We start from the raw sequence: 13,291 nt of genomic DNA, 5'->3' as shown, positions 1-13,291 counted from the left end.
TTATAAATCACATATTTTGGTAATTAGCCCGTGGCTGTATTTTTCATTTATGTTGACAGCGTGTTTTTAGCCACAACACATAAACTTGAAGGCCCAGGAAAAATTAAACAAGTAAAAATGAATAATCGGCGGGTATAAAAGCCATTTTCCTCCGACGAGCCTTCGGAAAATACTTATAATTCATCCCGGAGAATTAATCTTCAAAACCATTATTTCAACACAGCTTGAATCCACCATTAGTGTCGAAATAGCGTGTTCTTAATCTTCTGTTCTCAAATGTGTTTACAAGATTACAGCCTTAATAAGACGCCACAGGTTTAATATTTACACAGATTTTTTATCACTGTGTGATGTTGAGAGAGAGAGAAAAAAAAAATTCATATTCAAAATTTCAATCATCAAGCCTGGTTGCGGCTGAATATTGATAATTTAATCACACTAAAGACTAAAAATCAATTTGATTTGAATCCCTGTTTGTAGATTACCTTTTTATTTCATGTCATTTTGCGGCAGTAACTGTAATTGTAATGGTTTTCATTTGAGGCGTCGGCTTCACTTTAACACACATTAGTTGCTTAATCTAGAAAATGAGTAAACAGACAAAATTGAAGCGGATGCTATCTGTGACAGAGGGCGACATGATTGGCTGGAAACATTTTCCACATAATTACCCTGTTGTCCACCGCCCAGAAAGAAAATTCACTTTTTTTTTTCAGCTTTTTTGCCAACTTTCACCAAACCGTCTGTCAACTGTCATCATTCATTCGATTTTAACCAGGTTTAAAACGTTGTCCAATGTAGGGAGATGTTAGTTTTCTCTGCAGATAAGTGTAGTCAAATACAATTTTTTTTTAAAAAATAACCCCCTGGACCACGTGTTGCCTTATGGCCGCACCTGTGTAAGGCAACAGTAAATTAAAACGTAAATAAATAGTTTAGTCAATAGGGCTTTTATTTTGAAATAGCTTTGAAACTTTCTTAAAACGGGAAACGTGAGGGTTTTTTTCTTTTAATTTAATTTAATTTAATTTCCTAAACATGTTTTTTCTCTAAATGTAACCTTCCTCCCCCCGGTTTGGTTGCACCTGTCCGCCTGAATAGCAAATTAAAACCAGGAATAAACACGTAAATCGCGCCTTTGCTTTTATTTTGAAAGGAATTTTAAAAGCGTTTAATGCGTGTGCACGTGCGCGCGCGAGCTACAGGTGACGCTGAGACGTTAGCCGTTAGAGCTATCGCTAGGTTTGTTAAAATAATACAGAATAGTTAGTTTTTCGCGTGTCAAAATAGTAACGTCGATGTGGATTTTGTGCCGCTGCGACACTGGATTATTGGCTACATCAACACCACGTGACCAAACTGACGGAGAAAATGGAGTCGGACGTTTTGCTCGTTAAACGGAAGAACCAACATCTAACCAGGTAAAATTACAATTTAAATTTTTTTGTTGTTGAAAAAGTCTGTTGTTAATTAATTTTTTAAATCTTTAACGTCCAAACACCTTTCATTATTAATTCGTGAAATTAGCATTTAAAATAAAATTAAAAAACTGTAATGTTTGTTTTTTGTATTTATCACTGTGTGAGTCAAACAGTCATACAAAGATTAGAGACTAGACTAAATCGTTAGTTATGTAAATAATAAAAACAACATTTTTGACACAGAGTCTCAACTTTAGTCTTAACTGTTTTTGTTTTGTTTTTTGGACACACTGCGTTTCAGTTAGAAAATTCCGGTCTTTGACCAGAGCTGCGTCTTTGTCTGGTCGAAGGCCAGAATTCGTCTTCCATTTAAATATTATTTCTGTTTTGAAATTAAGTTAAAAAAAAAAACCCACTCTGTTGAAGACAGATAAATAAGTTTAAGATATTTTTGATTGGAACAAAATATTTGTCAGTTTGCAGGACTATAAACCTTTTGTCACACATTGACAGTCATGATTTTAATGGATATTTATCTGAGCTTTTTGTCCCCCTTTTTCTCAGACCAATTATTTTAACCAGGATTTATTTTTAGGTGAATGTGAGAAATAAAACAGCCACAAGACTTTCTGTGAAGTACAGGAAAGTACTAGTTTTTATTCCTTCATAATCAAACTTCACAAACAGCTTGAACTTGTACAATACCTCAGAGAGTGAAAATTACAAAAAAAGTGCTGGTAACATTTACAAAAATCATCCTTACTTAGCAACAATCAGTTTATTCTTCCACACTTTTTTTAGTCTTTTGTATTAAGGCTTAATACTTCTGTATAAAGTATATGCAAGATAAGTCTTCACAGTTTTTCGAAAAAAGTCACAATATTATGTAACATAATGAAGCTTTTACGGCTATTTTTCTTTATAATAACAAATACACATCACTGGTAAATATATGTGAAATACAGGGCTTATTGTAAAATGGTAAGTAATGATACTGTTTGCTGAGATAAATTGATTCCACACACTGTTATAGGAAACATACCATTGCTATAACTGAAGGAAAACAAAAAAAAAAAAAAAAATGAAGTAAATGATACGAGCATAAACACGTGGGAGATCGCCTCCAAACTTTGGCACATCCCATGAAACAATTTCAGGAAATATGAGATTAAATTTAGTTTGAAAATCATACATATGGAAGAATAGTTGAACTGGCATAAAGTGAAAACATGCTGTGTAGTAAGGTGCTAAATCAGAGATATTACGTTGCCAGACTCTTTTTTTTTTCTTTTTTTATTCCTTTCTTTCTTCCCCCACATGGACTGTCATGAATAAGGTGCATTTGTAAGACTCAAAGCATGTAGGCTCTTTCTATTTTTTTTTTTTTTTAAGTTTTCCTTTTTCGATGTCAAATGCAAATGGACTTAATTTTGACCAATAGTCTTGAGGCGACCTCGTATACTCATGCATTCCCATGGATGGCGAGAAAATAATTTCTCCAAAGCGGTTGTGTAACTCTCTAACTGTGGTTTGTGAAAAGTAAAAGCTGTATTGTTTTCATGGTATGTGTAATTTGATTTTTTTCCTGTTTTTTTTATGTTCTTTTTTTTTTATTATTTATTTTGAAACTGTTGAAGTTGTGACAAACATGATAAGTAAGGAGAGATGGACTAGGAAAAACAAAAAAAAAAAAATTGTTTTTAAAAAGAAATTTAAAAACTGAACGCGAAACTAAGCCGAGATATATTCACAAGATCCTCTAAGCTGCACTGGTTTTACAGGTCAAACAGATGAGAGCTCTAGCCCTAGACTTACCAATTTCACCCTCATGCATACTGTACGGTTAAAGTGACGCAACAAGCTTGCTTAAATAGTCTACATCACAAAAAAGCAATTTGGTTTTTAGTGCAAACACAATTGGCTGGCTTCAGCTTCTCAATAATAACAAGCTCACCAAGGAGATTACAAGAAGGCACATACTTATGCTTCCTCTAACACGCAACATATTTAGACAAACCGCAACATTGTTCAACAACGCCACAAAGCGGTGAAAACGGGAAAAAGCCACTACATCCAGAGAATTAAAAAAAACAAAAACGGGTGGATTATTTTTGTGAATCGCTGAAACATTTACACGGATCCCGTCGACCGAGTGGGGGTCCCAACGTAGAGTAATGGATGCTGCTGCTGTTGCGAGCGACGTCGCCGAGAAAAGGATGAAGTATGATAACGTTTTTAGATGGACACCGGTTTCGGTTTTTTAACGCCGCCAATGTGTTAAATGACAAAAGGTGCGTATCGGGGTAATTTAACCCACAGGAAAAAATTACTTTAAAGCATTTTTTTTGTTTGTTTTTTACATTCCCAGAATTTTAAAAAAAGCACTCAGCTCTGCTGATGTGTCCCTGGGCAAGACACGATTAAGGGGTTTGGATCAGGGAGGGCCCCTGGTGTCGCCACCCGCGCCGGTGATTTTTTTTTTCTCATTTTTCCAGTTTAAAAAAAAACACTCAAAGTGACCAAATACAAATATAAAAGATGAGTGTTTTTATATCTTTTTTTTTATTAAAAAGCTGTACATGACAGTGGACAGCTGGGCTTATCTTTTGGTATTTGTCCTTGTGGACGTGTGGTCGGCCGTGGGATGGAGACATTTTGGACAGTTGACTCATGGGAAATGGTCTGTTCCCCTCATGCGTCCCAACCTGTTCCTACCCTCCAGATCTGTTTAGCGCTGCTTGATTTGTCCAAAACAATCACAGGAGGAAACAACAGTTTTAATGCCCCTTTAAATCTGGACACTAATACTCAGGGTACTGTAGGGTGGAAAAGGACCAAAGAAAGAAATACAAAAACAGGTGACCAATTCTGTACCTTTGACTACAAAAATGAAAAAAAAGCAACAAATCAAACATCAGCATTTACTCAGCACTCCCACCGTGGGCAGACAAACGTCAGATACTATGGTTTTCAAAAATGTGTTTGGGTGAATTATATTGCTTTTGATAGAAGAAGACCAAAATAAGTCTAGTGCAAATTTCTTATCTGGTTTGAGAAGTGGTGTTCGGTGAGAAGAGTCGTTATCTGCACTCCCATAGTAACAACATACAGGTGAATGTCGTGTCCCTTTACATTTGGACTTTTAGTTGCTTTTTTTTTTTTACCTAAATACCCAAAGAGAGCACTCTTTCTTCAGCAAAGTAAAAAAAAAATTAAAAAATTTGGAAGGAGAACCCTAATAATAAATATTTTCTAGAACAGTGTTTCTCAAACGGATTCAAACGTTGAACTGGTTTGGTCTGGTTCAAACTGCTGTGTTCTGTTGTCGAATAGAATTCTGCTGCATTTGATGACTTTTTCTCCACAATTGTTTCCTTTTATATTAATGATTTTAAAAATCTATAGATTTTTTTTTTCATCTAATGTCTAAATTTCACCTCACCATATTCTGGTTTTTAATCATAAAATTCCAAGGTTGTTTAAATAAAAAGTTTGACTGATTTTTCTTTCCTTTTTGTTTTTTTTTTTTTAGAAAGCACAGTAACTTCTCTGTGTGCTATACAACCACTGGGGCTCAAACTGTGGTTCCCGCAGCATTATATATATATGAGACTTTTTTTTTTTTAAAGCAGAATTGTACGTGGCTTAAAAAAACTTGATCGTGGCTCCCGAGTCTCGTCCATTTGAGAACCACTGTTCTAGAGCATGTAAACCATCACAGTCAGTACAAAAAAAACACCAGCACAAAGGAAATGTCTCAACTTCTAACAACTTTCAACAAACTGACTCCCGTTCTAAACTGAGAGGGCGCGGGGGCGCGGGGCAGCCCCCCCCCCCCCCGCTCTTCAGCTGGGACGAAGAGCCTCGTCTGCTCACATCTGTGCTAACGGCTGTCATCTGTGCACTTATGTCTGTCAAATACATCTCTCAACTTGGAAATGTTGGAAAAACTTGCTCCAGTCCAGTGTTTGACAAATCATATTATATATATATATATGTATATATATATATATGTTTATGTATATATATATTTATAAAAAAAGTTGCACATACGTACATTAAAAAACTATCCCCTATTTCAAAACAGCAGTTTCAAACAAGCTTGTTTCATGACAACAACACCAACAACGACAACAACAACAACAACAACAACAATAATAATAATAATAATAAAAATACAAACCACTTGGAGCATAAATTATCATAAAAACAAACTGAAAACACATTACTGCAGCATATAGTTCAGGGTTGCTTAGTTGTGATGTTAACTAACCTTAACTACATCAGCTCTTGCTCACTTTTGCCAAGTTCATAACTACGTACGTTTATAGGAGTAGCATTTACGGGGAAATCGCCAGAATATCAAGCTATAACAGAACGAAATAAAATGAAACAAAAACACACGTCGTCTTTAAAAGCACATCTTAAAAGTTCAACTCAAGTGCATCGTTACAAAAGCGCCTACGTACGAGACTCGCACGTAATTTGAAATGTCTATATTTGAGCCATTAAAGATTTGTATTTTTTTTCCCCTCTCCCTAATTGGTGAAAAAAGAAAGGATTGATTAACGTTAATTAAAATTCCTATGGATGAAAAATATACAGCAGATTTAATAACAATAAAAAAAACTGCCAACTGGTTTAACTTCTGCATTTTCACTACAAAAATAGATCATCACTTTTTATTTCTATAAATATTTGGACCACATTGTTAGCGTTTGGTTTGACCTTGTTTAATGGAGAAGTGATGTCTGGCTGGGATTCATCGCATCGAGTTCGTAGACTGTGTATGAAAATTGGACGTAATTTTAAATTCTTCTGTGAAGTGAATATAAATGTTTATGCAAGATTTTGAAGCCAAATAAAAAAATTGTTTCTGGCTGCAGTACCACTGCGGGCCACTGGAGGCTCCCAAATACATTTCAGCTTAAATAGACAAATTTTATCCTGGAATTGTTTTGTCATTGGCGGTATAAAGATTCTCATCAGGAACTTCCTGATTGGTTGGCGTGACAACAGCGGTAACTTGCGAGGTAAATTAGCAAAGATGATTAGCATGCATTTTAGTGTCATTGTTTGGTAACCGTGAAATTTTATTTTGTAGTTTTGTTGATTTATTTTAGGAAATATCATGATAAATGAACCCAGGTTTACAGAGTGTCCACTTGTATGCGCTGTTTCTGAGAATAGTGATCAAGGCTAACACTTCTTCGAGAAACATATGACTAAGGAGATCTGGTTATATTTTGACGCAGATTTGCTCCGTCCAATTCTTATATACAGTCTACGACCTGGACGTGACTTGAGTTCTTGTTATTATTTCTCTTTCTTTCTTTTTTTTTTTTTTTGGCTTAACAAATAACCTACAAACATGTGCAAACTTAACATATTGGTCCATCGCAAGTAAAAATGGCTGAAGATACTAAAAAATGTCAGGATAATATTTTAAGGACAGACTTTAATCATTAGACAGAGCCAATGTCGGAGGAGAACTACCGAACACGAATACCATAAAGTATAGAAATATATTCCAATGAGACTGGGAACGTAGATTTGATTGTTACTGCGTGCGTTAGCGTCGGACGACTGCGAATCGATCGCGTTTTAACTAATGGGTCAAATTGATATTTATGTGTTGTTAACGAGTTTCTTATAAAAAAAAACAAACCAAAAAATCAAACTATTTTGGTCTACGACAGGCAAATAATCACAACCACGAAACTATAAACAAACGATCGTGTGACAAAACACAGATGCGTTTTCCCGAGCGCCCTGCCACGAGGAAGAAAAAGAAACTAAACTCTAAACACACAGAACAGAAAATTAAATTAACCTTCTTTGGTTTTTTCAAAACAAACATCTAGTACAAATATTTCTTGATTAATTTTGTTTAATTTCAACTGCTAATTATGAACATGGCCCCAATTTTTCTTTTTCTTTTTTTTTTACAAATTACTACCAACAGCTCCTCGAGGAACATTATAGTGCTCGCTTTTAGCTAGTGTGTGTTTACGTGTCCTTTAACCACGTGTCGGCTGAAAATCAGATTTTTATTGTTTTAAATCTGCGCGATTAAAAAAAGTCCTGCAGAAAGAACCAGCAAACTGTATAGTGCATAAAACTAAGCTCAAAGCTTAACAGGCAGGTGTGTTCAAAGTCTGGCCCGGGGACCAGTCGTGGCATGTGGATAGGTTATCGTTAGGGTGAAAGGTCAGTTATTTTAGCTGCTTTTCTATTGGCTCCTGTGCTGATTGAAGGAATACAAATTGATGTGAACTTCTAATTTCCAGGTTTAAACTTTCTGAATTAGTTAGCTACCTGTGCTGATTGAAGGAATACAAATTGTCACTTCTAATTTCTAGGTTTACGTTTTCTTAATTAGTTGGTTTTTTTTTTGGAGATAATTTAAGGGAAATTTTGGTTACGTGTAGTATTTTACTCACTTTTTCGTATTCTCCTGGGTAACAACAAATTCATTGCTTGTATTTCTAGTAGCTTCCAGAGGCTAGTGATTGAAAATTCTGTTGTTTGTAGTTTTATAAACCACAGGAGGAGCAGCTATTTATTTATAACGTTTTTTTTTTCTTAGTTTTATAAACCACAGGAGGAGCAGCTTTTTATTTATAACGTTTTTTTTTCTCAAAATGGTTTCAAACATAATGGCGTAAATCGGACTGAGATAAATCCCTGTTGTTGTTTTTTTTTAATCTGTGATCTTGTGGCACAAGCGGTAGATACAGGATTTAAACGACACATTTGTAAAGGGAAAGAAAATTATCAGTAAAATTGAATGTGACGGGCAGATGCATAACATGACTCGGCACTTTTTTGTTTGTTATTTTTATAACTCTGTTGTTAAGGTGTGGAAGATTACAGCCAGACTAGGAGTTGGAATGTTCTGGACTTGGACAGGAATGGAAATTGTTTTAGTTTTAGTTGTAGTTTTTGCTGCTGCTGCTGCTGCTGCTGCTGCTGCACACTTGAATCATTTTATCACCAAAACCAAAAAGAGACTTTAACCAAAAAGACACAAAGAGACACTGCGTTGTTTTGTTTTTTAGTCTTAGAGGCTGAAAAAAAAAAAAATTAAAAAACTAAAAACCACTGCTGCTGAGATACAATCAAGGTACAGTCTGTACTCCCCCTACAGGAAAAGCTGTGTAGTAAGGACTGTATGGTACATTTGGGTAGTGTAGTCACTGCATGTTCGGAAAAGAAGAAGTAACCTAGTGAATATAATCTGGATGTTATAGCTTAGTTCAGCTGTGTGGTATTTTTTTTTTATTATTTTTTAAAAATCTGATCAGCTCTGTTTTTATTTCTCTGTGTTTGCGTGTGTGTTTGTGTGTAAAGCTCTGGATGAACGTGTATAAAAATCTGTAAAAAGATGCTGTTTGTGTGTCACAGTGTGACAGGTGGACGACAGGGACTATAGCTATATCACATTGCCTACACCATAAATGCTTCATTATTATTATCATTATTTCAACATTACGTCTTTGTGAAACTGGGTATACAAACGTGTGTGTGTGTGTGTGTGTGTTTGTTAATCATAGCTGTTTTCTCCTATTTTAACTCGTTGTTTTTATTATTTAAAGGAGGATTGAAAGATCGATGGTAAAAGCAACCATTTTCCTTTTAGTCCTTCTGCTTTTTTTTTCTTTCACCCATTGTCATAAATGATGTCTTTTTTCGAAGCTTAAATATATTAAAAAAAAAATTTTTCTTCTTCTTCTTTATTTTATTATTATTTTTCTTTTCCCTGCTTGGCTCACGCATCTGATTTAATAGAAGTGTTATAATTAAAAAGTGGTCTTATTTTCTAAATTTGGCGTAGTAACTAGGGCTGGGGAAGGTTACAGAGGAAACTGTGGTAATTAGTCCCCAGGGGATGGAATAATACCCCCCCCTCCTCACCCCCACCCCAAAATCTTTTATAGCCGCCATTCAGCCGTGAAATCTAATTTATGATTTTCATTTTCATCGTTTTTTTTTTTTCTTGAATCCTTTTATATTTATTTTCGTATCGTTAAGCGAGCCACTTAAAATACCTTTTGTGAGCACGTGTTCATCTGTCGCCAGGAAATTTTTTAATTTGCAATCTCGTTTTGGCTCTGGACAAAAAAAAAAAAAAGGAATAATAATAATAATAATAATAATAAAAAAAAGAAAATCTACCCCCATGTTTAGTGACCAGTCGCTTTCTTTCTCGGTGCTTCTCTCCGTGGCCTCAACAAAACAGTTCTTCACATAATGTGGTGCATTCAGGGACCCTGTTTTGAGAGGCCCTGAATGCAGCCTTTGACCCGAGTCACCACAGAACAGATGCTTGAAACGTCCCAAGTTTGTCACGTGGAGTTTCACTGACGTCGCTGTGACTCGGTTTCACATCACTAAATGTGCTGCAGCTCCCTCTGCTGTACACAAAGTGCCACCGCCCCCTTTACCCAGAACATACAGTACAGTATAGTATATGGCTTTTTTGCATAATGGTAAAAACAACTGTGACTCCCTCAGACTCTGTCGGTGAGAGAAGCCAACGAGAAAGAAAAGGAAGCGGTCGATCTTTCTAACCATCGTTTTCCACGGAGGAAAAATAACTTCACTACCAGAAAAGCTGGTGGACTTTAAAAAAAAAAAAACCCAAAACTTTGAGCTCAAGTTGTTTTAAAATATGCCGTTTGAATATGTTCGAAAGAAAACATTCCAGAACTGAAATCTGTTTTTTAGTAATGCACTTGAATCCTCTGACTGAACTCAACAACTTAGTCAAGATTGTAGGTGTTTTAAAAAAATAAAAAACACAACTTAGTCAAGATTGTAGGTGTTTTTAAAAAAATAAAACAACTCAGAGAAAGTAGAAAATGTGCCGTACATGAAAAAATAACCACTGAAGCTGAGGCTAATTAATTTTTTCTTTCTTTTTTTTTCCAGAAATAATTTCATTCATTTGTATTTCTGTCCTGGCAATTTACAGTTAATTTAGGAAAGTTGATAGATCTCGATTAATCGTGATTAATTGTAATTAATCCAGCGAGTCTGATTTGAAGAGTTTTTAAACGACTTAATGATTTGTCCTGTGTTGTCATTTGATATATTGAATTAATTGATTAATTTCTATAATATTCAACAAGCTCAGTCGAAACACTCTAAAAACACTCTAAAATTCAGACCAACGGTTGTGACCAGACTTTTATACGACAGGTTTACTCAGCCAGGATGGAACAGTTACGGTCTAACTCATCAAAATAAGTTGATCATTGGGAAAAAAAAATCCTTAAAAGGTTTGTTTTTTTGTCATTAAATTAAATTAAATAAAAGAAAACCCCAAAGTTCAAGTGCATTATCAAATGAAAGACTTTTTCCATAATTACCTTTTTCTTTTTTTTTTTCTGTTTTTAAAGAAAACAAAACCAACAAAAAAACAACAACAAAAAAACAAAAAACAACAACCCAACCCACCGGCTTAACTGGAAGTGAGGTTCGTCTACCGTCTTTAATTAGGACTATTATCCAAAAGTGATTGCATTTTACGTCTTTGAATCCTCCAGGCGTGTGTAAATGTGCGGTTCATAAAATAAAGCTTGCAGTTGTCGCCGTATGCTGTAATACGTATATGTAGGATTTTCAGGCATGTTAAAGGGATCTCTGAGGATGCACTCACCACCACCGGGTCCTAGCAGTCGTAGCATAAATAGTATATTTTCATAGACCACTACTGTATATACTGTATCTGTGCAATGTAGGAGAGAAAAACTACGAATCTTCTGTATAGTTGCTGTATGTACTGATAGGCACTTGATAGGCACATTCCCTATATCCCACGTGGTACAGTGTACTCTAGCTGCAAGTACGTGCAAGTACCAGTCCATCTGACCGTCATCTGTGTGGAGACGCTGATAGTTTAAATATATATAGGTAATATATATATCTGTAAGACTATTTCATTCTCACGTGTTCTGCTGAAGGACAGAAGAAGAAGAAGAAGAAAAAACTGCGGTTCGGTGTTTGACTGAATCCTGTTTCCTGTAGTTATGTTATATTTTATGACTATTCCTGCGCATGCTATTCATGCTGTTCAAAAACATGTGACTCGTAAAAATGTGTGGAGACGAAAAAACCCCCGGACAGACGGAAAGATGCATGCTTAATAGATTAATAATAATAATAAAAAAACAAACCAAAGATGAATTCAATGAACCAGTTCCTTACACAACGTGGCCCGTCACCATTACTATAGTCAAACCCCCGTTTTCATCTTATCACATATGTACAGTGTGTATACGCGCCGATCAAAAGTGCGAGGCCGCCTTCAAGGTTGTCGTTCAGCGACGGATTATTATTCCGATGCCACGAAATACGTGGACGTGCAGCGTTGGAAACTACTACGATGTCGAGTATTTAGTCAGACCTGAGCTGAAGAAATGTGAAAACTCGGAGCCGAGGTCAAGTGGAAAGAAACACTGTAGGGCAGATGATTTAAAATCTGCTGAAAAGTTTCTTTCTGCTTCTTTAAGAGGAGGAGACGTCGAGGAGGCAACAGGCTTCGAATCTCGCTTTTGAAAATTAGGGCTGAACAGTTCGTAGTTTTTGTAATTAAGGGGAAAAAAAAAATAAAACACCAGCAATAAAAGGCTGCAATTAGCAAATTGCACGGGATGAAATTTTCTTCTGCCTCCAGGAAATGAATTTTAATTTAATGTTTACAGCAAGATCCTGGTATTACTTTCACGGAAACAGCTTATGTGATAATTGACTGTGTTGTTTTTTTCTTCTGAAAAAGAAGAAAAAAATAAAAAATCACCAACATCTGTAAACGCTGTGAATATTAATCAGAACAAGTCTGATATCTCCCCGGAAATTATCAGGATAAATAAATATTTTCATACATTAATTTATCTTTCCAAAATTATTCGACTCCAGATTCCGACTGGACCACGGCCGGTTCAGCCTCACACAGACCAGTTCCTGGATGTAGAACAGTGGAACTGAAAGGCGAAGGCTAAAAACTGCAGTAATGAGCAGAAGGTTTCTGGTCCAATTTAGGTCCAGACCTGAATAATTACAGAGGACGGCAGGGATCATCTGGACAGGGAAGGACATAAAAGACGGGTAAAATCAATAGCACAACTCTGGGTAGTGCTGCGAGAAGCCTGGCATAGTGTATTAAAAACAAATCTTCTTTTTTATATATATATATTTTATACTTTTGCCGAAGACAGTTTTCTGTAAAACTGCAGCTGGACTGCAGTTGTTGTATAAATGATGATTCAAACGTTTGCATAAACAACAAAATGAGAGGCGGCCTCTGACCTTTGACCAGGGTATATATATATATATACGTATATATATATACACATATATATATATTTAAACACATATATGTGTATATATATATATATTTAGTGAGCGAAATATGACCCAATAACTGACAAACCCTTTATCTATCGTGTGAAACTATGTATGTACAAACACCACTATGATCACCAGAGAAAAAAAAGGGCAGGAGGAAGAGTCGCATAACAATGAATTCAACATACTGCAAGGACGACAATGTACTGTAGACCGTATGCCTCTACTCTAAACAAAAACATGAACAGTAGGATATTTGAAACACAGTACAAACAGCTGCAGGCTCAAGGCTATTCCGCTAACTTTCAATATGGTTTTCTTTTTTGTTCTGGAGAAAATGTGTGTACACCCTCGGAAACAAACAACGAAAAAAAAAAAAAAACCCTAGGCTTTATTTATTTACTTAAACCCCCCCCAAAAAGGGAATCCTAGCCACTAGAAGAAGCACGATGGAGATAAGGACTGATTTTCTCGGTATAACTTTTTCGCTCCACTGCGCAATAGAAAATTAAGCACCA

This window comes from Cynoglossus semilaevis, chromosome 19 (genome assembly GCF_000523025.1).
Source record: "Cynoglossus semilaevis isolate Cse_v1.0 chromosome 19, Cse_v1.0, whole genome shotgun sequence".
NCBI classification, from domain to species: domain Eukaryota; kingdom Metazoa; phylum Chordata; class Actinopteri; order Pleuronectiformes; family Cynoglossidae; genus Cynoglossus; species Cynoglossus semilaevis.
This window is presented reverse-complemented; position numbering follows the sequence as displayed.